Here is a 24,232-nt window from a genome sequence, read left to right on the forward strand (position 1 = left end):
ACATAGTAAATACTTTTGAATAAATGAATTTGGTGATAATTTTTTGGGGGAAAAGTTTACAATAAATCTGGCTCTCTGATAATTTACTTCCACAGTTTCTGGTAAAGTTTGGTAACACACATTTTAAAAACGTGTTCAAATTAAACCTATTTTAAAAAAATAAGTTTTCTTATAATTAATATACTACTAGCTAGAGTAATGAATAGATTAGCTTTCTGGGAAAGAAACAAAACAAAACTGTGATGTAATGAGAACACTATATATTTGAGGATGGAAAAACTTGGATTCTATATCTTCTATTTATGCAACTTTGAATTAAATTAGTTGACTTCTCTTGGATTTCAGTGTCTTCACTTGTAAAATTAGACCATTGGGCTATGTGACTTTTAACATTTCTTCTATCATCTTGTCCTAGGATTTTTATCATATGCATATTAAAAAATTGGGTTTGGGTTGAGAAAAACAATTTGACTTTGATAGAATATATGGAATATATGTAGTATGTTCTATCTGATAAATGAACTATTTATCAAAAAGCTAGTCTTGCATAAGGTATAATTTACTGAACTTTATATCAGACAAGCTGGATTCAAATCCCAACAGTGAAACACAAGACATATGATCTGGGAAAATCAATTATCTCTTCTCTCAGGGCCTCAGTTTCACAAAAAAGGTGACAGTCATTTTTATGCTACATTTGTGGCTTAGGTGCTTTGAAAACTTTAAAGTGCTATAAAAACATGGGTTATTTTTTAGTCTCTTTTACAAGGTTAAATTATAGTCCTGCCTAAACAGGAGGAGAAGTATTTTCCTTTTAGTCTCAAAATTCCATTTAATATAGTATAATAGACACACTTTTCTGCTCATTTCATATTTTTGTGCCTTTAAACATTTTCCTTTTTACTAGGAATTTAACAATTATTAGCAAAATGTGGCTCCTTATAAAATGAGCTTAGCCTCTCCAAACTGAGAACAAGTTAAATTTCTTTTGAAGTCCTACCTCACATAGGTTAGAATTACAGACAAACACTATAAAAATGAGGCACTCCGAGATTTCCCAACAATTCCTTACCTAATGTGTTTACTCCTTTTAATAACAAATTAAGTTCTTCCAGGAAGCTATTGCAAGTCCATAAACTCAATATTAGCTTCTCCTGCAGGGGGTGCTGCTCTACAATGAACAAAAATCACAAGAGTAATTCTGCACCTAAAGTACTCTTAACATCTACTATCCTAATGTCCTAATGTCCCGATGAACAACTTTGACGTTAGGATGTAAGATTTATTAAAAAACCATGAATTTATTTCGGTCAGTATTAACATAATTTTCCATCTACAGACCCTGGTCTTGAGTAAAATAAAATATGATTCTACATTCTTATGTCTGAATAGAAATTAGTCACTGAGGAAGTCTTTTGAAATGAGAAAAACAGAATAAAAGCCTAACTTTTTGGATTGTTCATCTTTTGGAAATTTAATAAACCACCAGATAGCTGAAGAATACTGGGCGTAGCTAAGATGTTAATTTTGAGCTGACATCCTGTGATTGATGCCTAAAACATGTCTTTAATCATCATACAAGTAATATAATTACAGCTAGATTTTTTTTGTGTGTGTGATCATTTATTGCTTTTACTTGAGCTGGCTATAGCAAGAAAAACCTTGGCAAATCATTCAGTATATTAGCACCCACAGGATTTAGGATTCTGGAACAGACATCTTGGAATCTTTGTGTTGGAGAAGTCAGAGATGGGGATGTATTATTGTCATTGTGACTTCCCACAAAGAGCAGCTTAGTAATATTTGCCACTGCTATCTGTCCCTCTGGTGGTTTGAGATGCAAATGTGACTTGCTAAGTCTACCCAAAGCAAAGGAAAAATCTCTTTAATTCATTGAGAAAGGAATTAGAATGTCTCCAATTTTATTTGTCCTTTTTCTACTCTTTCTCTATAATTCAGTCCTTCAAGGCTAGGATATTTAATTAATACTCCCACTAAACTAGCAACTTACAAAGGATTAAAATGGCTTGGATTCACTTTCTTTTTTTATGCTATTATTCATATTTGCCTCTTCTTTTAAAAATAATTAATTAATTGATTTTTATTATAGACTTTGTAATCACCACTGCCAACAACAAAAAAACCAATAAATACAAACAGAAGATTATATGTGCAAGACCACAAATTCCAAATTGTTTTCAATTTATTTTAAAATATGTAAATTATATGTGAGCTAATATAAATATCTCTGCTTTTGAGTTCTTTTTGGATTTGTTTTAGTTGTATGCTTTTTTCTCTTGATTTTGTGACTGTTATGTTTTTATTTTTTATGTAATCACAGGGTGTATTATTCTTATTCTCTTTCCTTGCCTTTCATCTATTCTTATGTTTTCCTTATTTTCTATACATTTCCAATCTTTGTCATTTCTAATTGTGTGGACAGAATTTGCTCCCCAAGACTCTCTTATGCAGCCTCCCATTTGCATGCTTATGCTAAGTGCTAACATGGGGAGGATATATTTTTATGTAATCCCAACCCTTGCTCTCTCTTCTTCCCAGAACATGGCTGTGGAGGCTGGGGGGGGGGTGGAGCTTGGCTGGAAAGTTTACTCACATGATCATACTTAATCTTTGTACTTCTATTTTTTATTTCTTCTACTTTGAGTGATTACTAATAACTCTTATAAAATATAATACTTGGAGTTATGTTTCTGCAGGTATCTTCATGGCGCATTCTCCAAAGAGTTCACTTTCTCAATTCATGAGTGAGTTTCTTATCCTAAAATTTCTCTGATATTAAACCTTGCATTATAGGATAATAATACATAATGTAATAATTACAATTAAATTATTAGGTGGCTAGTAGCTTTAATAACTTTATTACATCAAAGTAGTAATAGTAATGAGAAGGAAAGATAGGAAAGAGGTAGAGAGGTATTTAGGATTGAAGCTCACCACTGACAAAAGTTTGTTCAGCCTCCATGCTCCAGCCAGAAGACCCTGGGAGGCTCCTGGGTCTCCCCTTATAAGCTGTTTTCTCCACCCACTAGCTCTCACAAGTCACATCTAAGGAACAAACCATAGTTTCTTAATTTGTCTGGGCCAGCAGGGGGGGAGTGCCTGTGGAATCAGCTTCCTGTCTCCTTAGTTCCTTAACTTCCTTTCTCTTAAGTCTTGTCTATACCTGAATTGCTCTGTGGTCTTTGACCTTCAGGTCACTGAGAGATGATGTTAACAAAGCTAAATAATGGAGAGAGAAATTCTCTTCTAACACTAATAACAAAATAAAATCTATTACACTCATATATTACAATCTATTCTGCTATTTATCCCAATCATTGCATTTCTGTTATTTTCACTTATTTTGTCATAACAAACAAAGCTTCCATGAATATTTCATATTTACCCACTTAATAATGGCCTTAGGGCCTGTCTTTGGTAATGGTATCTTTAGGTCAATGAGCATAAATAGAATTACAGCTCTTAATGTGTATTTCCATTTTGTTTTTTTTTAAAATAAAAATCACAACTATTCTAGTAATGTCATATTAGGTCTGTTTCTCTATTCCTATCAGCATTTAATTTGATTACTTTAGCCCATCTGTTTTTCAATTATGATATATAACCAGGACCATATTTTGCTAGATTAGTCCTTAGGAAGCAGATATAATCTGTTGCCAGGACCATACTCTTTCCAAGGCAAGTCTTTCTAACTTGGTCATACCCAGTGAAACTTTTGTTCTAGTGCTACAACCCTTCAGGAGTGCAGGGTTACCTCCATAGTATGGTGAGTGTTAAAGAAAGACTTTTGCAGAATTTTTATGTTCTCTAAAACATTGTTTTCCGATTGGAAACTATACTTGGATTATGTGTATACTCAAGTTTAGATGTTATTAACCATGCAGATTATGCAAGGAGGATTTTCATCTTTTCTTGTCCAATCACATAAAACCAATCTAGTCTAGACTCTTATTGAATCTTTCTTTAACTTCGTTATTCCTCCTACTCCTTTTCACTCCACCTTCCCCTTGTCATTCTTACTTGCCTATGTGCTTTTCATGAATAAGTTCCAAAACTCAGTGGGTTTACCCATTCTTTACTCTTCCAAATCTATTACCATTAGTATTACTTAAGAAGCATGTTATTAGGAAATGAAAAAGTTTGTGTTCTACTCAAAGGAAAATGGTGACATAGTGGAAAAAATAGTGGTTCTGGAATAAGAGGAATTAGGTCTGAATTATAGTTCAACCACTAAGTTTTGTGGTCTAGTGTAAGTTAATTTACCCATCCGAATCTTTGTTTTTTCTTCTGAATCACTGAATTTACTTCTGATTGGGACTTCTTGCTCCAATTTTCTTCCATCTTCACTATAATGGCTTCACTCAGCTACCAAAGAGATTTTCTAAGGCATAGATATGACCATGTTGTTGTCATTGTTATTTTTGTTTAGGAATGTCCATATTGTCATAACCCCTTTTGGAGTATTCTTGACAAAAATACTGGAATGGTTTGCCATTTCTTTGTCTATTTTACAGATGCTGAAACTGAGGCAAACAGGGTTGAGTTACTTGCCCTGGGTCACACAGATTGTAAGTATCTAAGGACAGATTTGAACTCAGAGAAATGAGTTTTCCAGGCTCCAGTCCTAGAACTCTTTCCCCTTCACTACTTCACTGCCTCAGATATGATCTTGCTATCCCACTATTCAATAAATACCAGTGGCTCCTTATTTCTTTAAATATCAAATATAAACTCCTCTTTTTGTCTCTTAAAACCCTTTAAAACCTTGCCACAACCTACTTTGCCAGCATTATTTTATTTTACTTTTTTTGTATATATTATGATTCAGTCAAATTGAACTTCTTGTTGGTTTTCACAAATGACACTCCATCTCCTATCTCCATTCCTCATGTCTGAAAGATGCTCCCTCCTATAGAATCTTTAGTTTTCCTCAAAATTCAACTCAAACATTGTCTATTATATATGGCTTTGTCTTGATCTCCTTAGCTTCTTTGGCTTTCCCCTCATAGTTTATATATGTTACACTAATATATGAAGATATTCACTCCTTGAATATAAGGATTATTTACTTTTTGTCAACATTGTGTCTAGCACATAGATAATAAGCTTACATTAATTGAGCTATAAAATAAGGAGACTGATTTGTATTAATCTCAACACTTTCCCCTTATTTTTGATTCTCATCTTTCTGTGCCTTCAACTAAAGAACTCTTCTTAATTTCTAATATCTGCAATTCATTGCTCTTTTCCCAAATGTAAAACTATTCTTTCTTAACTCCATTTCTGACAGAGAGAGGAGTGAGAGAAAAAACTGAAATTTCTCTGCCAACATATTTTCTTCCCTGGTACTTTGTTCTTCATCAGTTGAATTGCTTTGAATAATTCAGCTAAGAAGAAGGCAGGGAACATGGAATTTCCATCACTAAAAGGACTTTCAATATAGCTGTATAACTGTCAAGAAGAGTAGAGGAGTGGGGAAGAAAAGGAATTATAAGACCAGTACATTTTTTAAAAATCTTTTTCTTAAATTTTGGAAATATGCAGTCATTATAAAAAGCTTTTTCAAAATATTGTTAGATTAAATAGTCAAGTAAACAAAAACAAAATATAGAACATTACAGATGAAAGGAACTTTAGAAATCATCCAGCCCAACTCTGACCTTATAATTGAGGATACTCAGATTCATATTAGAAATGGCATGCCTTAGTCAAAGCTATATACTGAGCAGTTCAAAAAAATGATGATGCTAAGGAAACATAAGCAATAAAGTAGATGTATACTATATATAGCTGAAACTGATGAAATAGGAAACAAAAAGGTGACAATTAAAGTATACATAAGAATTTACATTCATGATAAAACTTAGTAATCTCATCTTAGTTTCTCTGTATTGAGATAGATAAATTATTATAAGAAAATACATCAATTTGACTGGATGATCACTATATATAAAAATATTGTTTTCATTTGGCATAAATAGGGGCCAGGTGATATTGAGCAGCTCTCCAAATATCTCATTCATGGTAGATGTGTAAGTACTGTGAAACCACATTCTCTCAGTGAACAAAAGATATAAATGCTGTTCTACATGAAAAGTCAATAATTGAATCGTTACAGTTTTATCAACTCCACTCATTTAAAAATTGAACTATACCCATTTTCATAGAACCTGTAGACAAATGGGATAGGCTGTCTGTAGGACATAAGCCTTGTGTAATAAAGCAATTTTGGCTACTTTGTCTAGTCCCACCCATGCATCGAGTGAGTGTTCTTTAGCTAATCAATATCTAATAGGATCAAGGATTTAGAAGAAGAAAGAAATCTTGTATTACATCAAGTCCAATCCTCTCATGAGTAACCAAAGTAATTTATTCAAAGTCACAAAGACAGTAATTGGCAGACTTGAGATTTGAACCCAAGTCCTTTAAATTCAAATTCAGGGCTCTTTCCATCACAACATGTTGCTTGCCATTCAACTACTCACCTTATAACTGACAAAGATAGAAGGGAAGAAAAGGAACAAAAATTTTAATGCCTACTCTGTGTCAGGCACTTCACAAAATCCCTTATAAATATATCCTACATTTTATCCTTACAACCTTGTTGAGGTAGGAGCTATTATCCCCATTTTTTATTTGAAAACCTGAAGCAGAAAGAAATTATATTTGCCCAATGTGATTACAGATGATAGGTGTCTAAGGATGGATTTGATTGAACTCAGTTCTTCCTAACTCAAGGTACAAATGCTTTATTTACTATATCATCTAACTGCTTAAACAAAAGAGTTGACATACAGGGAGTTAACTGAGTATTTTAATGTAACAAAAAAAAATTAAGTTTATTTTTTAAATAATAAAGAAATAAGAAGTACATTCAACTGTACATTCAACAAATATATAATTATCCCCATCTTATAGATCAACTGTGGTTTGGGTAAGTTAAGTGATATGTCTGAGATCACTGCACCAGGGGAGCAAGCTAGGACCTAGGTCTCTATACTCAAAATTCACTGTCCTTTCTACTTCCACTGGCTTGATTTCCACATTGTCAGCATCCCATAAATAGTTGATAAATGCATGAAGTCCAGAACTATCATTATAAGAGTGAAACAGCAGGATAGCAAGATAACTAAAAGGAAATTTTCAACTCCTAATGATAAGTAATAACATATCCATAATTGAACTCTAACTCAATAAACTGTAAATTGTTGAGTAATTTTCATGGAATCTTAGAATGTCGAGATAGAAGTGACCTTAGAAATCATTTAGTCCAACCACTTCATTTTTTATACAGAGGGTGGAGATGCTGGCTATATTGGTCTCCTTTTGTGCTGAATCAGTATCCTTAAGTAAAATGCTTATTTTACTTTTTCAATGAAAACTTTATATGGTGTTAAGTCACTTCACCTCCAACATTAATGTAAACTAAATAATCCCATTTAAAAATTAATCTGAGAGATTAGAAACCTATCCATCCATGTTAGGAATTTGTCAAATTTCCCAAAGTATTTTCCCAAATATCTTAGATGAAAGAATCTCCCCTAGGTATTTTGCCAAGTATACTTCCTTCTTAATTTTGAAACCCATGTGTATTATAAAAGAAATTAAATAAAAGTGGAATGTTCTGATTAAATTTCACTCAAGTCATCAACATTTTTCTGGAAAACTCATCAACTGTCTAAGATGCCCTTGTGAGTAAGATTTTCTAAAGTGTTTCTTTGGAAAAAAGGAAGGCACATTTTGCAAGAGGATATAAAGTACTTTAGTTTCCAGAAGGTTCTAGTTAGTTCCCTTCAAAACTTTATACTCACAAGGGAGGTCCAAAAGTGTTTTAAAGTTAACCAAACATTTAGTCAGTTATATCACTGCTTTCTAACTTTCCCCTTCTACCAACCATCTATCAAGGAAAAAAGTCACACATTTTGTGTCTTTGTTGTTATAAGAAATTGAATTTTACTAATTTACATTAAAATGAGACTTTTTTTTCCTAGAAGGAATATATATTCATGGAAGGTTATAGGACTTAAAAATATGTTCTAACTTAAAGAACCCTGGATTTGAAGTCTGAGGATCTGTACTCACACCCCAGAGCTATTATTTACTCCCTGTGGGACCTTAGACATGTTAATTAATCTCTGCACCTCAGGCTCCTCATTTACAAAATAAGGAGGTTGTACTATATGACCTCAAAGTTTCTTCCAGTTCTATATCTAAAACTTGAACTTTTAAATTAACATGATGTTTTAATATGAAATTATTGATATTTATAAAAAATAAACATTATATTACAAACTAAATTTTTGAATGAGTATTAAAAATCATTTTCAGCAAAACAAGAAATAAAGATTAGTGATTTCTGGAGATAAATATTTTTTCAACATGTTATTGCATAAATCATAAATTATTGGTTTTGTATTATGTACATTTCTTTGTAATCAGAATAAGACAAAGAAACAAAGATAGCTCATTTGACTAATTGAAGTGTATAAAAGGAAGTTACAGGTTAGAGGGTCTTCTGTCTTTGGCACTGCTTTTCTTCTTTTTGCCACCTCTTCATTGATAGAAACTTTAAGTGGAAAATTACCAGAGGAAAGTTATATGGAGGAGAGGAGCCATTAGAAGGCAGTTTTATGCTGTAAAGGCAAACTGAACACTATACAAAAGGAAACTGATCAGTTTTTTTTTTTTTAATAAAAGACAAAAGAACACACAAAACAAATAGGACTGATTTGGGGGAGAAAAAGAAAAGGATGAGGTCTCACTTAGTGGAAAACAAAACAAAAGCTGAGATAGAGGCAGAGAGAATAATGCAACACCCTGAAGGCAGGAATAAGTGACCTGAAACTGATGTGAAAATAAAAGTGATGGTAAATCCCTAAAGGGTCTTGGAGATGTCTTCTGAATAACAAAAGCTTATGAGGGCTTTGAAATTTGCACTTTGATTACATCACTAGGGAAATATCTAGAAACCCAGGGAATAAAAAATGAAGTCCAAGGATAAAGGAACTCAAGGAAGAAGAGATGGCCAAGAAAACTCTTTTAGAGATAGATTTCTAAGAAGTCAGTGAAGAAATGGATTAGATAGGGAAATATTTTATAACCCAGAGGAGGTTGTATTGCTGCTTCTGAAAAATCATATCTATAACACCTAAATCATTCAAAATACCAACCAGGACTCTTGGTCAAAGTATGATGCTGAAGTCAAAGTGATGGGGTTTGTTACCTGCATAAGTAAATTAGCTTTAAATTGATGGGAAAAAATTAAAGATAAATTTATCTACAATTGTGACAGAGGCATTCCTAACTGCACTAAGATATCTGATAAAGATATAGTCATCATTATTATTGTTTAACCAAGAGCAAAACTGGTCCAGCTTTGTATGATTTCTTATCTAAAACAAATTCCCTTTTTAGAGGTACTAATTGATCTGACCCTCTCCTCCTTCATCACTTTTCAATTGTCAGTCTATTATTATACAGTAGCATTTGTTAACTGTTTACTCTAGGCATTATGCTAAGTACTAGGGATACAGAGAAAAAGTAAGATAGTCTTTACTCTCAAGCATCATACATTCCTCACATAACTAATGTTAAACTTCTCTAATTGAAATAATTTCTCAAATCCACTACAGTGATGATGAAACATGGAGTAATGAAAACAGAACTAGATGCGATGTTAGACAACCTGACTTCCAGTGTTGTAAAAATGGAGACTTGAACCTGGTACTCCATTTCCCAGAAGTCCTTGCTCTCTTCCCAAAATGCCTTGCAAACTTACCTGGGCCAAGAGCGGAAAAGGGGTATTTAATCTGGCTGTAAAGGCTACTGGGGTCTTTTTTTCCTACTTCCTCTTCCCAGCAGACTCATCTCTTTCATGATGTAGGTGAGGTCATCTAGGCCTCTCTGGGCCTAGACGCGTGCTTTCTTATTCTGTATTTTCTTTAATCCTTAACCCTTAAAAAAAAAACTCATAAAAATATGATACTCTTTACAGAGAGAAACTAATTTCTACCTGCCTCAGTTTCCCCCCCAAATTTTAATCATAACAGTTGAATTTTAACTGTTGCAGTTTGTCACCTCCCACATTTACTGAATTGGTAACTGAGAAAGTCATTTCATAACTCTAGAAATGCTCCTTTATTTGATAAATAGAGATAATAAAAGATTTTCTTGCCCATTTCACAGAGTTTTAGTGAGAAAAGCTGTGGGTGAATTTTAGAGATCTAGAAATGGGAATTTTTATTATTTTAAGCAAAAATACCTTTCTCTTTATGCTCCCATCAAATCAGTTACCAAATTGTATTGGTTTATCATCCAAGATAACTCTTGGACCTGTCTGCTTTCTACTCTTACTGTCACCACTTGTATTGCAGGTCTAGAATTAATAATGAATAATAATATATTATTAATAAAATAATTAATAAATATTAAATATCAATCATTAATAATAAATAATGATAAATTGCATCCTAATCCACTTTCCCATCTCTAGTCTCTCTCCCTTCCAAAACATTTTGAGTTGTTGTTCAGTTGTGTCTGACTCTTTGTGACCCCATTTTGGGAATTTTTTGGCAAAGATCTTGGAGTGGTTTTCTATTTCCTTCTCCAGGCCATTTTACAGATGAGGAAAATGAGGCAAACAGGATTAAGTAGCTTGCTTAGGGTCCACCATCTAGTTAGTGTCTGAGACTAGATTTGATTTTTTCTTTTTTTCTAAATTTTTAAAAATTAACTTACTTAGTCAATTTAAAATATTATTCCTTGGTTACAAGAATCACATTATTTCTCTCCTTCCCCTCCGCCCACTCTTCCTGCAGCCAACATGCAATTTCATTGAGTATTACATGTGTCCTTGATCAGAACCTATTTCCATGTTGTTGGTATTTGCATTAGGATGTTCATTTAGAGTCTACATCCCCAGCCATATCCCCTTGAACATGTATTCAAGCAGTTGTTTTTCTTCTGTATTTCTGCTCCCACAGTTTTTCCTCTGAATGTGGATAATGTTTTTTCTTGTAGATTTCTCCAAGGTTGTTCAGGATCACTGCATTGCCACTAATGGAGAAGTTAATTACATTCCATTGTGTCACAGTGTATTGGTCTCTGTGTACAATGTTCTCCTGGTTCTGCTCCTTTCTGTCTGTATTACTTCCTGGAGGTTTTTCCAGTTCCCATGGAATTACTCCACTTTTGAGCACAATAGTATTCCATCACCAATATATACCATGATTTGTTCAGCCATTCCCCAATTGACGGGTATTCCCTCGTTTTCCAATATTTTGCCACCACAAAGAGCACAGCTATAAATATTTTTGGACATGTATTTTTTTCTATTATCGCTTTGGGGTTCAAGCCCAGCAGTGCTATGGCTGGATCAAAGGGCAGACAGTCTTTTATCACCCTTTGGGCATAGTTCCAAATTGCCCTCCAGAATGGTTGGATCAATTCACAACTCCACCAGGATTGAATGCATTACTGCTGAGACTAGATTTGAACCCAGAAAGATGTCTTCTTGACTCCAGGCCCAGAACTCTAGCTATTCTGCCACCTAGTTGCCCATCCATCGTGAACACTACTCATTTCACTGGAATACAATTCTGTTCTTGTTGGTCCCTCACCTTTTCAAAAATACTTCAATACTTCAATGAATTATCTATTACCTACTAAATATAGTTCAAGTTCTTTAGTTTGATCTATAAGATTTTTCATCATCTATTTTTCTAGTTTTACTCATACCTATTTCCAACATGAAGTTTGTATTCCTCTAAAAATGGCTATTTTAGAGTAACCCCAGCATATTCCTTGTTTAACATTCATTTATTCATATAATAAACATTTATTAAGTGCCATCTTTAAGTTTTGGTAGAATCTTAAGAATCTTAATTTTTGTCTCCCATTCCTGCCATTATAGATCTTTCAGTTCATAGGAAAGATAGGGGATCACGTATACTGCCTGCATTCATCTTCTAAATTATCTGACTTCTTTTCTGATGAAGATCCTAGAAGAACCAGCAAGGTCAGAGGAAACAGTCATTCTCTCTACATACATCAAGTGTATATGGCAAATTTCACACACCTCTTACATGGCCTTTCTAAAAGTGCCATGAAGCAAACTACTATTAAGTCTCTATTATGCATGATTTTTCTATTTTACAACTGGAAATCAGTGAACTTCATTCACTTCTCTGGGTACAGAAGGAGAATCTTTGAACTTTAGCCCTCTTTGAGATTTGGCTTGTTGACCATGGGCAAAGGGAGTTATTGATGCTGTACCTGATCACCCCTTAAGCTGTTAGTTAGCAAAAGAGTTTCTTTTAACCACCACCCCCTACCACCCACTTCATATCCTGCTCTGAGGTTATTTTTCAGTTATTGTCTTAGCTTCTGTATAACTCAGACATACTTGCCAGGGTTTCCCAGCTAGGACAAGCATAAACACTATACTGATCACACATAATAGTTTATGAAAGGAAAGGAACTATCTCTGCCTGTTTTCCTTCCTCCCAAATCACCAGTGATATCTTTCCTCTGATATAACACTCCTTCACCACACTGGAGGTGAATATTCCTCAACAAAATAAGTAAAAATAACTTGCTCTCTCACAGATTACATTGTTTGGTCTGAATCTATGTGAATGGAGAAAGAAGGGCATCTGTCTCCATCTGGTGAAGTATAGGTAATAAAATTTAATTGCTTGAGGCATTGCATTTGTTCTTTGTCTCCTATATGAATTCATTCTTAGCATGAAGAGAAATTGAGAAGTCTTGTCAACACTCCATGGCAAGGACAAAGATCAATACTTTCTGAAACTGAAATATTATACATTGGCTCAGCAATTAAATATGAATGGAGCTATCTAAGAATATTTGAAACCTGAGAGCAGATAGATACCATGCAATACCAATAAAATCAAAATTTTATCGCTGAACTTTAATTTTGTCCTTATATCAATTCAGATAATTCAAAATGATAATTGGATGACTTTAAACAAGTTCATTAATCTAGGCTTATAAATAGTAGAATATTTAATTAAATTGGGCTGTAAATAGTGAATGTTTTAAATTATATTGAAATTTTAAAATGATTAAATGAACAATATAATCCAACTGATTGTTAGTAAATGCATTGTAAATTACAGCATTTATTGTTTTTCACAAAACTGTAAAATCTGGCTGCCCACAGTATTGAGAATGTATTCCCTTCTTATAGCCTCAGAGTCCCTCTTTTCCTCTAAAGCACAGCTCAGGCACCATTTCCTGTTTTTTCCAATTGCTAGTGACCTCCTTACTAAACAAACTACTTTTATATATTTACATTTATTAATTTTGTATTTATGTTACAGGTATAAGGATTGTTTCATTATTTGGATTTTGATCCCCAGAACTAGACTCTGTACCTGGTATATATTAGGTGCTTAATATTTATTTATTGATTGATTGGCTCAAATTTTTGTAAGAATTAACACATTTACTACCCATAAATAATATATCTAGATTTTTGCTTCATTGTTTGTTTGAATAAAAATAGGATTAGGGCTTAATTTTTAGACAAATTTATGTATTTGTGAATTTATTATGATGCATTGTCTTTTTAAAATGCATCTATGTTGATATATATATATGTTTGTGTATATATATACATGTATATGTGTATATATATATATGTAACAATGTAATTTTATCACCTGCCTTTTCAATATATTCCTCCTCTCACTCCTTCTTGGAGAGCCATTGTAACAAAGAATGTAATACAAAAGAAAACAAAAAAATACAACTCTTTGGCAAAATAAGCAACAGTTTGAAGAAGTTTGACATCTGTAGTTTCCCCAAAACACAGTCCCAGACCTATATAAAAAAGTAGATGTATGGCAGTTAGGTAGCACAGTGGAAGAGCCTGAAGTTTGGAGGACATGGATTCAAGTCTGTCCTCAGATATTTTCTAGCTGTGTGGCCCTGAGAAACTCACAACCCCCAATTGCCTAGCCCTTACCACACTTCTTTCTAATATAGAAGATAAGGGTTAATAAAAAAGTGGAGGTGAGGCCAAAGCTTATTAGCATTTTCTCCTATCTGTAAAATTATTACCTGCATCATCAACATGTGACATGGGGCACAATGGATAAAAAGATCACTTTTAGAGTCAGGGGAAAATATGGGTTCTGGTCCTGCCTTTGACACAAACTGACTGACCAGGGACAAGTCAATTAAATTCTCAGTGCCTCAGGGAAGTCTTTAAAGAAGATACATTCCTTTCAGACAATAGTCTGAAAGGACTATTAACTCAAGGAAAGGTCTATTAACTCAAAGAGAGCCAAGTCTGAAAAGACTGATATTTGCTCTCTAACCATCTTGAATCCATCAGCCAATCAGTCAGTCAACTAGTAGCAGTCCCACTAACTCCCTACTTTTTCCATTTATCCCATCTTATTACAACCCATGTTTTAAGAGACTGTAATTAAGAGACTATAATTTCCTATAATGTGATTGTTCCCAAACATAGATAAATTAAGTCATTAATAAACATTTTTCAGAAAAAAACTTAATGTAAAATATGAAGGAATTATAGGAAAAAGAAAAAATGTTTCAAAATGCTTAGTTTATTAAAAGTGGAAGAATAAAAAAGTACTGAATATTAATGTGTTAGGAAAGGATGGAATGAAAGATTCAGAGCAAAAAAAAGCTGAAGGCAAGAAATAATATTAAGCAGTGAAGTAGGGGTGTAGGAAATTAGTAGAACAGTGATGGAGAAGGTGAAAGGAAAGAGCTGAATTAGAGTTCTCAGCAATCCTGAAATAAGTAAGCAGTGCAAATTTAGATGAAGAGTTTAGAGATGAAGAGACTTTAGGCCAGTGATGGCGAGCCTTTTAGAGAATGAGTGCTGTATCCCATCCCCACCCCAGCCTGAGACCACATGCCATGCCCCTCCCCCTCCCCAAGTACCAAGTATGCCTGCACTCCATTCCCCTGCCCCTATATCTCACACAGGGGAGAGAGAAAATGCTCCATTGGGCTGATGGGCCAAGGAGTGAGTCACATGAGAAATGTCCTCAGCTTAGGTGAAGACAGGGGAGGAAGTGGCCCAAGGGCTCTGCTCCCTTTCAGCTCTGCCACCTGTGAGCTGCCCCACCCACCAGCCCCCACCCCCCACCCCCGTGCCCTTACTTTGGGCTGTTGGGAAGAGGAGTGGGGGATGAGAAAAAATGTTGTCAGGCACAGTGGAGAGGGGGAGGGGTCCAGCTCTACCCAAGTCCTTCTGCCTTTCTAGTAATGAGCTCTGGGGGAGGGGTGGAGTGACTGTATGCCCACAGAGAACTCTCTGTGTGCCTTCTCTGGCACTTGTGCCATAGGTTTGCTATCGCTGCTTTAGGCCATCTACAAATAAGGAAACAAATTCAGAAATATGTAATAACCTGAAACAAGATAGGAACCCAGGGCTGGAAAAGTAGTTTTGAGCTGTAAGAACTTTGGACCATCTGCAAATAAGGAAACTAATGCTCAGTGAAGGACAGTTAGGTGTCACAGTAGTTAGAGTATTGGACCTGGAGTCAGGAAGACCTGAATTCAAATCCTGCCTTAGACACTTATTAGCTGTGTGGCTCTACATAAATCACTTAACTGGGCCCCCCTTTTTTGCCCAAGCTCCTCTTTTGTAAAAAGAGATGGAAAAGGAATAGGCAAAACACTTTAATATCTTTGCCAAGAAAACCTCAAATGAGGTCACAAAGAGTTGGACATGACTTAAAAACAACTAAACAGCAAAAGGCTCAGAGGGAAGAGATTTATCTTTTCAAATTGGCAGAATGAGCAGAGCAGAAATTTGAATCCAGATCTCATGACCCTTGATATGCTGTGTTTTCCACCATACAAGGCCATACCAGTACACAAAATCATTCTTATTCATAACAGGAAACTAATAAGACTATATAAAAATAGAACAATCTCAGAAAAGAATAAGGATAGCGCATTGTCCACAATATTGTCTCCTTTTTTCTCCTTTTTTTCTAAGCTTCTAATCCTTGCTTGAGTTTGAAGCCCTAGCTAGTGCACATATTGCTTTCCAGACCCTAGAAATGAACTAAAAGAACAACAACAAACAAATGGACCAATGGAAGTACCTGTGGTGACACTTGTCACATAGCCTAATAAATTTTGGGTGAAGCACCATTGCTATTTTTCTGTAGTTTCAGTCATGTATGATTCTTTGTGATCCCATTTGAGATATTTTTTGCAAACGTACTGGAATATTTTGCCATTTCCTTCTCCAGATCATTTTACAGATGAGAAACAGAGGCAGAGAGGGTTAAATGATTTGTGTAGGATCACACAGCTAGTAAGTGTCTGGGTCCAGATTTGAACTCAGGATGATAAATCTTGCTGAATCCAGGCCCAGCACTCTGTGAACTTAGCTGGCCATGAAGCAACTTAAAACTACATAAAATACATATTGAGAATCTATCATGGCCAAACTACCTTGCTAGTTGGTAAGGGTTAGTATAAAAAGCATAAGACAATCTGAAGAGACAGTATGATATGCTAGTAAGATCTTTGAATTCAGATGTAGAGGTCCTGAGTTCAGTTGTCATCACTGCTTAAAAAAAAAAAAAGAAAGCCTCTTACAAAGATTATTTTGAAGACACAGCAAGAACAAATGTTCTAATGTTTGAACAACAATGTAAGAACAAAAGTATAAATGTTTCCTCCCCCAACTTGGTAGCATTCTCCTCCATATCCCTTGTTAAAAACTTTAAAAAAAAGTGGTGCAACAACTTCAGTTTCTTCAACTGTAAAATGGACAAAAATGAATTTCCAATCCTCTATCACAGAGTCGATGTGAAATTATATGCAAAAGCATTTTTGAATTGCAAACTCTCTTACAAATATAGCCTCTTTTTAACATAAATAAAATGAACATATCAAAAAGTTAATTTGTTCTACAGGTCAGTGAAGGATAGGTGCCAAATAAGTGGCAGGCTTAATTACTGCTAACATCATTGAGAGGAAAGGAATCATGGAGGTGGCATTACTGGATTAATTAGTTCATTATCATTATGCCTCATTGGCTAGTCATAAATCTTTTATTCATAAATCATAGAATGATAGAATTGGAAAGGACCTTAGAAATTATCTAGTTTATCCCCTTTCATGTTGATTAGAATATAGGACTCATGAAGCCTTTAAGGTTCAGTTCCTGAATCGATAAGGCAGGCTTATAGAAAAAGATTCTTCCATAGCTGAAGACTCTACCTCAAAGACAACACAGTATATGAGAAAGAACACTGGTTCTGGAAACCCAAGGCTTCATTTTAAAATCCTGTCTTTGCAAATGATGATTTATGTGACTTTGAGCAAGTCTCTTTTGATTCTAGTTTTCTAATCTGGAAAATGAAAGGACTGGATTAAATGTCCTTTGAGGTTTGTTTGTTTGGTTTTTTTCAGTTCTAAGTCTATGCTTCTCTAATCCTTGCTCAGTCATCTCATATAAGATTGTTTAAAAAAATGGAGGACCTTGCAAGAGGGCATGGATTACTCAGAACTAACCCATGGACATTATGTAGTTCATGTCCTGCCAATGTGCAATGTGTCCTATTTGTCTTTCCTAATGAAAGATATTTAATTGTTTTATTGTCTGGTCATAAATCTTTTGTTCATAATCCTAGAATAATATAGTTGGAAAGGACCTTAGAAAATCTCTAATTTATTCACCTTTTATTGCTTAGAACTTGGGGCTCATGAAGTTATAGATGTTCAATTTTAATATCGGTCAGGTAGTTGTCTATAGAAAAAAGACTCTTTCATGACTAGACTATACCTCATAGGCAACATCGTATGTGAGAAAGGTTCTGGAAACCTAACACATAATGGAAGAAAACAATTCCAAAATCAATAAGATCTTAATGAGTTCGGTAGTAGTTATCATTCAGTATATAATAACAAAAAAATAGAAAAGAGGCTATTATAACTTTCACAACTATCTGGATGTATCCATCTATATTCCAAGGCTAAATTCAATCCAGTTCAGTTCAATTCAACGAACTTAAGTCCATTCTAAGTACATATAAAGGTAAGTTTCTTTAATGGCATCAAAGAGTACACTAGATCATGGTATCTTATGGTGGCTAGAACGATAGACCTAGAGTAAAGAAGAGTAAAGAGTTCAAATGTGCCCTCTGAAACTTATTAATGGTGACCCATGGCTAAGTCATTTAACTTCTGTCTGTCTTAATGACCTCATCTATAAAAGGGGATACATATAATACCTCCCAGGGTTTTTGTGAGGATAAAATGATAAATACTTGCAAAGTACTTTACAAACCTTCAAGTGCTATGTAAAAGCTAATTATTATGTCCTTATGTAAAACAGAACTACCGCAATGCATCATCATCATAGCTTAGAAGGGTAGGGAGTAAAGGACACAAAAGGAATTCAATCAGGTTGTTGTTTGATAACTTTCTATTTTAACTAATTAATTATTCTTGCTAACTAGATATTGATTTATTATATTTTGTATTGTTTGACAACAAGTATTGTTAGAACATTCTGATTTTACTGTCCTTTAAATTTTTTTTATGTTGATACAAAAATATCCCTCTATCCTAGTTGTGGCTTTATAATAGATTATATATAACTATGAAAACAATAAATCACCAAGTATTTAAGTGCCTACTACATGTGAAGAATTCTTCTAGGTGATGGAATATAAGCATAAATATGACATATCTACCCTCAAGAAGCTTAAATTCTACTGAAAAGATATAATATATTCCCAGACAAATAAATAGGGGACATATTCATAGTAAATACAAAACTGAGGAAATCAGGAAAGACACATGGAAGAGATGATACATACTGAGACTTAAAGAGAGCTAAAATAAATCTCAGGAAGGGAAAATGTTTTAGGTATGGGGTGTTAGGTAGCCTGGAAAAAGGATGGAATATCAGTAAACAATCAGGGCAGTTTGGGAAATGACTAAACTTGCATTTGAAGACTATCAAGTTATCATGTGTTTGACACACAAGGAAAGGGACTGGGTGGAAGGAAACTAATTGGTAGGCTATTGGAAGAAGCCATGAAAGACTTAATGAAAGCTTATACTGGAGTAGTTGTGGAATGAACAGAGTGAAGTGGTTGTATTTGAGAGATATATAGGAGATAGAATCGTACCACAATTATCCTAGGGTAGGCCCACATTATTTCTTGTTTTTGTTATAGTTCAGTCATTTCAGGCATGTCCAAGAGCAGAGGATGCTTAAAAGGAGAACAATTGACATTTGCTTTGAGGACCACTTGTGGCTAGGGATAGAGAAAGACAGAGTATTCTTTCTTGGCATTTACTTCAGGGTTGTTGTTGTTTTGTCTTAATTAAATGCTTCTTGCCATTAGCTGGATAACTCTCGATGGCTTGTAAATAGAAATTGTTGTACTACTATGGGTTTTATGTGTAATTTGCAAAACTGATTGCCCTGAACTTGAGAAAAATAGAAGACCTCTATAGACAGAATCTTCTCCATATATTTAAAGACCTCCATAGACTGGTTCCAGTCTACCTTTCCTGATTTATTTCACATTAGTACCTTTCATGCATTGTCTTCTAATCAAATTTGACTATCTGTTTTTCTCCTGGTTTCTTCACCTTGAACCTTGCCATGAGGAACAAGAGGACCAGTTTGGCTGAACCGTAAATTTCATGATGGGAGTACTATAAAATCAGTCTAGAAAGGTAGGTTGGAGCTTTGTTGTGAGGATTTTAAATGCGGAAGCATTTCTATTTGATTTTAGAGTTGAGGGAATCATTGGAGATAAATCAAGGAGAGACTGGTTTTTTTGAAAATCACTTTGAGAGTTGTTCAGAGGATAGAATGGAAAAGAGAGAGATTTGAGGTAATGAGAACAGTTCATTGATTTCCAAATAATAATACTGTCTGTTGAATTCTTTCCACTTTTTAATAATTCCTGTGCCTTCTAAGTTTATAGACTTGGTTAATGCTAGATAAACATAGTTAACCTGTACTCTTCTACCTTTTAAACTGTTTGAGAATGGGAGAATCCAGCAGTCTTTAAGTTACCTTTCTATTCAATTTCAACTATTATTCTAAAGAGATAATTTTGCAAAGTCTCAGAGCTTTCTCAGTTGTCATTATCTGAGGATCCAAAACTATTTCAACTCATGGAAACTCCAAGATGGAATTTGATTTTTTGTCTTGCTGTTCTTTGAGTTCTCATGCCCTTGTGACCTATGATCACTCATGCACCAAAAACTGACCTTGAGAATGAGAAAATCTGTCACCAGAGACATACTGTCAAGCCTAATGGGGCTGGTAGGGCTGTACTTTGCTTCACAGTTTTTATGCAAAACTAGATTTCCTGTGGGATGGCATGAATGTAATGAATAAGAATTTTTTATTTTTATATAATCTTTGTACTAGTGAAATTGCTTCATACAGATAATCAAAACTTGGTCTTTTCTACAGCTAACTATAGCTGGGATTTTTTTTTCTTTCACTGCCATCCATATTGCAGTAATAAATGCTTGTTGATTGATTGGAATGAAAATGTTTTGAAAGTCTGATTGCCATCTGCACAAAATTAAATTGCTTTAACTTCACATTAAGATGACTATTCTTATCTTATCTGGAATGAAATGTCATTGATAATGGAAATTAGAGAGATAACATATCAAAAAGGGTAGTGGATCTGTCTTGGATTCAGAAAGAACTGGATTGAAGTTCTGTCTGCCTATGATGCTTATTATCTGTGTAACCATGATTTATTATTTAATCTCTTAGCTCCTCAAACAACTTTCTAAGACCAGTAGGTTCCAATTTCTGATCTCAGATTAATCTGTCCTTTCTTCTAAGTTCTAAGATCTGTTGTCCTAAGTGTGTATAGGAAGTTTATGGACTTCATGGACCAGGATTTCATTACACTTAAGCTAATGAAAATACAGGCCTGTCTTGGGCAATATTAAACAAAATTTATAATTCATATTTATATAACATTTTAAGACTTTAAAAGCTTGAACTTATAACAAATACATGAAGTAGAAAATGCTAGCCTTTTATTTTCATTTTACAAATAAGGAAATATTTGAGAATTATTTATGCATTTGTAACAAAATCAAATAAGTTAACCTTCAAGGATGATTTAGAACTATAGAAAATGAGAGCTGAAGAAAAGACTTCAAAGTTTATTTGACAAATGAGCAATCAGTCTCAGAGATGAGAAAAGATATTTAAATTTACACAGGTTATGGCAGATCCAGAATGTTCTATACAAGTAAAGATTAAGCAGGAATGCTCTCTGGGAAAGGTGGATTTTGAGGAAGGTACTGAATATGGCACAGGTTAGGATGGAGAAATAGTCATATACTTCTTTGACTTTTTACAGATAGCCATGAGAAAACCAGCATTCTTCATGTGGAATGATTAGAATAGTCACTAACTTTGGAGTCAAAAGACTGAGGTCAGAATGCTATCTCTGCTACTAAATAGGAGGAGATAGGATTTCAAAAAGAAAAGCTCCTAGAAAGTATATCCCAGCCATAGAGATTTATACCTAGATAAATGTATGAAATCAGGGAACAGATTACAGTACTCTGCTTTAAATGGAATTATTTATTGTTCAGTCATTTCAGTGGTGACTGATTCTTTTTGATTCTATTTGGGGTTTTCTTGGCAAAGATACTGGAGTAGTTTGTCATTTTCTTCTTCAACTCCTTTTATAGGTGAGGAAATGGAGGCAAACAGGGTTAAGTGTTTCCCCAGGGTCCCACAGCTAGAAAGTGTCTGAGACTAGTTTTGTACACAGGTCTTCATACCTCTAGGCTTGGTGCTCTATCCACTAGACGTTTTACCTGCCCAATATGGAATCATAGAGGATATAAAGAAGAGAAATATGCTAAAAAATAAAAAGTTGTAAAGATAAAACATTCAGATTCTAGAGTGACTGAAGTAATAGATAGGGAGTTAGTACTTTGTCTTTTAAGTCTTATGAATTTTCTTTTCACAAGCCTAGATCTTGTTAGGACCAACTAAATTGTTAGATCTACACAGGAAAGAGCCATGAAGGTCCTTTACTGCATTAAATTCATGATTTTGTGTTTTTTTTGCATTCTCCTGAGGCACCTGATAGACTTCCTTACATATGTTGGGAGTTCAACAAATATTTATGGGTTGATTGATCTCTACTAAAGGAGGACCAATGATATGTACATTGAAAAGAGAAATGCCAAAAATGAATCAAAAGGCTGGATTTTGAAAAGCTATCTCAGAAAAAGATGAGATGGAACTCTGATGCCATTGGGGGATGGGAATGGAATATTACAGCCAAGTTAAAAGGTGGAGCAGTTAGAAAACTGCTGAGTTCTTCTCTCCTTGGCTTGAAGAGGGAAGGAACAAAACCTTACTGAGAAGACAACCTATATCCATTAATCCTTTGCTGAGAAATAGAAGATTCAGACCATTCATCTGTTATATTATTAGGATAGAGTCTTTTCCCTCAGGGGAAGGCAAGAGCAGAAGATTCACAAACCCATATTTTTGAGACAAGAAATGCCAACATCTTGAGCTCACAAAGACATTAAAATAGTCTGGGACTTAGTCCCAAACTTGAAACCAACTATAGGAGGGAAATAGCCAGGGACTTCCTGTTTCCTCTATCCTCAGTTATACCTTAACCCTTTACCCAATAGTTATTTTTTGATTTTACTGAAGACTCAATCATCTTCAGTTTACTAGAAGACGGATTACAATTACATCAACTAAAGGTGAAAGAGACTGAAGGGGATTTCTACTTATCCTTTGGCTTTAATCAGACCTGAATTCATTGTCAAACAGCCCTGCCTGGGGGAAAGGAAAATTGGTGCTACCTTGTATCTGTCAACACTTTGCTTCCTTGTTGATTCCCCCACTAGTACAGTACTTCAGAACATCTCTGTGGTTCTGTCAATTTCCATGTCAATGTTCAAATGCAAGTTTTAGCTCTGAATTGAAGACTTTTTTCCCTTTCCACTCCTAGGAAGCTGAAAGGCCATCTCTATCCAGCTAAACAGAATTTCTATACTTTGGAACAAATGGCTTTTGATCACTTCCTATATTTCCACAGTTGTGTCAAAGTGGCTCTGAAGATAGCATTTTAAAGACCCTCTAAAACAGGTTTGAATTAGAAGTCTTAAAGTTGGAGGTAATTTCCTCTTTAGATAGCTCAGGAGACCAATCACTTTCCTTAGCAATACAATGAACAGATGGCCAGGTATAGATCTACTCTAAAAAGAAGCAGCTAGTGCTCTGTGCATGTAACTAAACAACAACAACAACAACAACTGGATATCCCATTTGAAGAACTGAATAATATATTTTTTAAGTCCAATGCTGAATAATCCACTAGAAATGAGCAAATTCATAACACAGTGAAATATTTTTTCCTATCAGAAATAGTGTCGTCTCTTGTTCTCATTACTTATTCTGGTAGGTACAAAAATAATGAATAAAGAAATAATTCCTCTCTCCATATATTTGTATGATAGTTGGGACATAGGCATAAGGGAAAATGACCAATAGAGAAAAGATATGTGTCCTGCTTTTTGAATGAAGGCTAAGATGAAATTAGAAAAAAAAATCAACAGAATCTCAGCCTATCCTTTATACTACCTCCTCACTGAATATTCTTCAACACTAGAAATACATGCTTATGTAAGTAAATCTTCATTTGGGGATACCTCAGTACTAGAGTGCATAAAGCAAAGCACATTTCAGAAAAAAAAAACTGAGCTTAAATCTTACTTTGAATACTTACTAATTGGTGACCTTGGGTAAGTCATTTAACTTCAGCCTCAGTTTTATTATCTGGCAAAATGGGCATCATAATAATAGGACCTATTTTCCAGGGTTGTTATGAGGATAGAATGAGATAATTTTGTAAACTATACAAACCTTAATGTAGTATATGAGTGCTAGATCTTATTGTCCTTAATTAAAAATGAAAAATAGTATGATATTTAATGATTTACAGAAATACAAATGCATAATTTCTTTTAATCCTCTGAAAAACTCTGCAATAATGTTAGTCATTAGAAATTATATTAATAATATTTTTAGGTAACAGTTTTTCACAGCATATTTGTCTTTCTGAAAACATTTGAAATTTATATTTAAAGTACTTTTGATAGATTCAATGTTACGAATTTTTTTAGATCCCATTCAACCTTCTTGATT

This window comes from Monodelphis domestica, chromosome 8 (genome assembly GCF_027887165.1).
Source record: "Monodelphis domestica isolate mMonDom1 chromosome 8, mMonDom1.pri, whole genome shotgun sequence".
Lineage (NCBI taxonomy): Eukaryota > Metazoa > Chordata > Mammalia > Didelphimorphia > Didelphidae > Monodelphis > Monodelphis domestica.